This window comes from Engystomops pustulosus, chromosome 4 (genome assembly GCF_040894005.1).
Source record: "Engystomops pustulosus chromosome 4, aEngPut4.maternal, whole genome shotgun sequence".
NCBI classification, from domain to species: Eukaryota; Metazoa; Chordata; class Amphibia; order Anura; family Leptodactylidae; genus Engystomops; species Engystomops pustulosus.
Genome location: NC_092414.1, coordinates 86139261 through 86145286, shown reverse-complemented (window position 1 = coordinate 86145286; position 6026 = coordinate 86139261).

Genomic DNA, 6026 nt, shown 5'->3' with positions numbered 1-6026 from the left:
ACAAATTATTCCTTTGTATCCATAGGAATTGACCTTTAGGAATCCCCCTAAGCAGAGGTTAACCCCATACGGACACAGCCTGTTTGAACATTAAGGCTCAGTCCGTTTAAAAAAATAAATAAATAATGACCAATGTCTCTTCTGTGGTAGTAACTTTTCAACACATCCCTGTGATTTTGAGATTGTTTTCTCGTGAGATATTTTAATTTATGTTAGTAGTGTAATTTCATTTTTTTTGAGGGGGGGTAAAAATTCAATAACTTCAATAAGTTTCAAATGTTCTACTTTTAAGACAAAAAGTCATACCACAAATTTTATTTTGTAGAAACCTTTTGCCTCATTTGCGCTGTTTTCTTGTGGGCTTGAAGTTTACAGCTTTTACTGTGCGCCGCAAATGACATGTCTACTTTATTCTTTAGGTCGGTAAGATTACGGGGATACCAAATTTGTATAGGTTTTATAATGTTTTCATACATTTACAAAAATGAAAACCTGTACAATTTTTTTTTTTTTTTTAAATTTCGCCATCTTCTGGCGCCAATTACGTCTTCATTCTTCAGTTTATGGAGCTGTGGGTGGTGTCATTTCTTGCGATGACGTTTTTAATGTTATCATTTTTAGGACTGTACAACCTTTTGATCATGTCACGGGTGCTCCCGCGATCGCTGTCTCGGATCGTGGGCGCACCCGTGTTCCTGCTGCTGCCCCCGGTCGCGGGCCCTACTCACCTTCCCTGGCTCCTGTGATGTCCTCTCTGGCTCCCGCAGCTCGGCGCGCGCCGTCACTCTAAGATTTAAAGGGCCAGCGTGCCAATAATTGGCGCTGGCCTGCTATAAGTTTCTGCCCCTTCCTGTGACCCTTGCCAGATCTTTGAGCGTCACAGCCTAAGAGAAAGCTTCCTTGTGAGTATTCCTGCGTTCCTGTGTCCTCCAGCGTTCCTCCCTGCCTTCCTGTGTGTTCCTGCTAGAGTCCTGTGTTGCCGTGTTCCTGTCCCCTTCTGCCTGGACCTCCCGTTGCTGACCTCGGATTGGACTTGGCCCTGCATCTCTGCCGCCTGCCTTGACCCTGTGCCTTGACCCGACCACCAGACCAGGGCTAGTCGCACCTGTGGAACGACCAGGTGGTATCCTGCCGCAGCAAGTCCAACCCGCCTTGCCACAAATTTTATTTTGTAGAAACCTTTTGCCATTTGTCTTTTGTACTATATACACCCACAAGTAACACCATTTTATGAACATAATGTCTCAAAAGCCTGTTAACCCTTTAATTCTTTCTCTGGAAGCAAACAAAAATTTTGAAATTTCAATTTTTGGATTCTCATTTAGCCCTAAAATGGACACATTCAGAAGGAATTTGAGGTAAATATAAATCCCAAAATTTTTGCCCTGCTTCTTACGAGTACTGCAATACCAGACATGTGGATGTCAATAACTGTTTCTTTGCACAGCGAGGTCCAGAGCAGAGTTAGTGCTATTGGGTTTTTGGAAGGCCAATTTGGCTACAAATGTTTTGTGGTGCCACAGTGTACTTGAAGAGCCCCTGAAGTAACACAACAATAGAAAATCCCCAAAGATGTCACCATTTAGGTAACTAAACCACTTAAAGAATTTATCAGCGGTTGTGGTGAGCATTTTAACTCCCAATATGCTGGCCAAAATTCAATACAAAGTAAATGGTGCAGAGTAAAAATGGGGTTATATTGCTGATTCTACAAGTCCACCCCTCTCATGTACCGTATGTACTCGTGCATAAGCAGAGTTTTTCAGCACAAAAAATGTGCTGAAAAAACTCACCCCGGCTTATACACGAGTCAATAATAATAAAAAAAAAATTAATACTCACCCTCCGGCACCTGGAACCTCAGCGGCGGCTTCCGATCCTCAGCGACGGCTCCTGGTCCTCTGCGGCGGCCCCGCTTCTCTCTTCACTAGCCGGCAATCGCGTCCATGCGATCTGCCAGCGGGCGTGCAATATGATGCAGCGATGTCGTCGCCGATGACGTCATCAGCGGCGACACCGCCGCATCATAGTGTGTGCCCGCTGGCAGATCGCATGGACGCGATTGCCGGCTAGTGAAGAAAGAAAAGAGAAGCCGCCGCCGCCGAGGACCGGGAGCCGCCACTGAGCATCAAAGGCGAGTATCGTCGGAGGGTGAGTATTAAGTTTATTTTTTTATTATTCGCTTGGCATACTGAGGGCAGGCTTTATACTTCTTGGGGCAGGCTGTATACTACACCCTCGGCTTATACTCGAGTCAGTAGTTTTTCCCAGTTTTTGGTGGTAACATTAGGGGTCTCGGCTTATACTCAAGTATATACGGTACTTGTTATAGTCCAATATGTAGTCAGGTTCAGGAGTTTGTGTACTGGTACCTCGTACAGGGGCAGGGGTGCTCGCGTGCCCATCTATTTTTGTTAATACTAGGACCTCTCTCTTGTCCTTGTACCTAACACACAATACCGAGTCCCTGCTTAGTGCTCGGCTCTCGTGCCTTCTGAGCTTTTCTCATATATTCATCAACAGGTGCTTTTCTGTGACCTGGGGCCCCCTCTCCTATGCATGGCCCACGAACACAGTCACTTTAAACAAATACAGTACCTAATTACCTTAATGAACGGATCCAAAGACTTGGCCAAAATTGCCCTAGGACAGGGGGTGGCGAACCTATGGCACCGGTGCCAGAGGCGGCACTCTGAGCCCTTTCTGTGGGCACCCAGGCCATCACCCCAGAATGAAGTTCACCAGACAGAACTCAAAGAATCTTCCTACAATGATAGAGAAATTTGCCCTCCTCCTTTCAACTGTGTTGGTGTCCTTGGGAGGCTGAAGGATTGAAAGTTGTATTTCTCCTTGTTCATTGACATTACTGCTTTAATTGCTGTGCTGGCACTTTGCAATAAATAAATGGCTTTTGGTTGAAGTTTGGGCACTGAGGCTCTAAAAGGTTCGCCATCACTGTCCTAGGAGAAACTCGCTGTATTGTTATGCTGGCCTGTGACATGAAGTGGTCTTCCACACCTTTGTATGAAAGTTTGGCTGATTATCAGCACCAATTCCATACAAATGGTTAATCATATTGAAGCAAACACAGTGGGGTAAGATTTCAGTCTGTAGTAATTAGTGCCAAATTTGAAGTTTTTAGTCTACTATGGGGGTTTGGCCTCCAGGGAAAAGCAAAACACCCAATTTGGTACAGTGTAAGACTAACTTAGTTTGTGTGTCCTAGGCCTAAAAATGGACCAACAGAGTGCATTATAGTCATATGATGCAAGGATCCCTTCTTCCCAGTAAAACAGCAGCACTGAAGAGTGGGGAAGTAGGGACTCTCTAATTATACATCACTGAGAAGCAGAGTTCAGTCTTCCGCACTGTGGGCAGTCCACTAGAGCAGATGTTTAATGATCATAATGTTCAACAGATTAACCTTCTGCCACCCATGTACAGTAGTATCTAATAGAATACAACATGTGCCTGCAGAATTGGTAGTAAAGTAAGAAACTGCACTGCAAGCCAGGAATCATTTTATTAATCAGTCCTCATCTATAAAAAAGACAAAAGTAAAAAAAGCACCATTAACATTTCAGACAAACACTTACACTCATCTTTAGAAAATCACAAATGAATCTTTCTGTAGGCCACATTCAATGCTACCAATACAACCAGCCAAGGTCATTCAAAGCTCACACAAGAAATCACAGTAAGATTTGGCTCATAACATAGGACATGAATAGTCAGGCATGTGTGATCATTTTCATTATTTAAATGACCAATTTATTTTATTAAACAAATTCATACGCTGAATAACATTTGATTGTTCCACTAAAAACAAAACAAAAAAAAAATATGTGTATATATATATACACACATACACACAGCCCATTTCTGTATACTGAAAAATTTGTACATTAGACATGGGTGACTGAAGTATATGTACAAGTTCCCATGTGCTATATGTTATACCTATAAAATGACTATGTATGCAACAGGCATTTCACATTTTATTCCTTTTAGATTTTATTATTTAATACAATTACATCATTATTTTAATGAATACCCCTTGTTATGTGAAAGTTTAAAGTACAATAGTTTAGTGTACCCCTCGATAAGCCATTCACATTCATAAATGACAAAGTATTGCCAAACTCAGTCCAGATTATACTACACAGTAAAGCATTCTTACCTCCCCTATAAAAAAGATAGCTATCCGGTTCAAGAACAACCTTGAGTAAACTACCATGCAGATTTCTCTAAAGCATCAAGTACCCTCTGATATTTTTCTGTGGGAGACCAGAACCATAGCTGTAGTTGGAACCACAAGTGCATCAACCATCAGTCATGACCTTGGCATGTTCTTCTCAATTCAACCATCAAAATTGTGCCAAGTTTACCATGGATTCAGGTCTTTGACTACTAGGTGGGCATCATAAGACTGTTCCGCAAAATGGGCATCACATTTATACTGCCGTAGTTGGTGAAGGTGCAATGGGAAAAATACAAGTGTCTAGTAAAATGCTCTTTACAGAAAGAAATGATATATTCACAAGCTGTTCCTAAGAGGATATGTTCTTAGATTGCATAGAGGTTTTGTGTGTGCAGTAACTGTTGTAGGATTTTGGCACAAAATAAAAGCCAAAGATTGTATAGCGTACATTAACTAAAATAGAACGGCCATCAGCTCAAATGGATAACCAACATCAAATACTGTACATATTACTTTACATTTGTCAAATACACTTTGTATAGGTTGCAAAGGACCATGCAGCTAAATCTCCAAGAATACAGTGACACAAGCATACCGTTACATTCTTACAGAAGGATGTTAAACCTACAATGTAACCATTTGATCTTTCCTCTTCATGTTATGTAGGATGCAATGAGATGTACAATGCCATATGGTTGGGACTCATACTATGGGAATAGTAGCAAGGAGATGGGTATATACACGTATTTCTTCATTCCACACCTTTCCATATTCTGGCAGAATACATTTATAAGAGGGGTATACCACATACTCTGTGACATCATGTAAGGTCATGAAAAGTGGATTCTTGTGTCCTACATGATTCATCCAACAATAAGCAAAGGTGTGAGGTCTGTAGAACATCTCTGGATTGTACCACTAAAGATTATCACTTTTGTTAGATACCTTGTAGGATATATAGTGTTTGGGTAAACCTGGAGAATAATAGTTGTATGTTGTAGCCTCCAATGTCCAAATGTCCACATTCAAATGGCAACGGACTTTTTTATGGTAGGGATTCAAATTAGGAATAAGACATCTGTATTCCAGTGTCTAGTATCTACCTGCAAGACATCTCAAAGGTGAGAAGCTCTCCATGAGGCAGATTACATAATGGGGATTTCTGCAAACCTTATTCAGAATGGGAGTTACAAAAAAAATGTATGCAACAAAAGATACAGCTTGTGGGTTTAACTTTTATTAACCCACTTTGCAAGAGTCCTCAACATGGGCTGAGTACAATTTGCCATGTGGGGAAAGTAAACATAATCTATATTTCCAAGCATTAAAACACTTTCTATGTCTGAACTGCTTGTTGATGAAGGAGTGGCTTGGTGAGTCATGAAATAGTTGGGGAGTTACTAGTGTGTAGCACAGGCGGATGAGGTGTGACACAAAGCAGGAGAAGAAGGCAAAGTAGTAAAATTCCTTTCCGGAAAAAGGTTGGATCACATTCCTGGCAAAACCCATGAGCATCTCTTCTCCTCTACTGTAGGTTATATAGGCAACATAAGCTCCCTACGACTGTGCTGCTCAATCAGTCAGCAGCCAAACTGATGGAACAATCCAGTACAAAGTCTATATGTGATGTCCCACAATTGTATTTTGGGTGTGTCAAATTATGCCGAATGAAGCCAGAGACACACGATAGTGGTCATTCTGCGAATTATGGACCATGCGCTGGCCAGACTTCAGACCCACCACAGTGGAGGAGATTGGACTCCATGCATCCTGGTGAAATCTGACACCTGGGAGGCCCTTCTTTCTCAAAAAACAGCAGGACCAT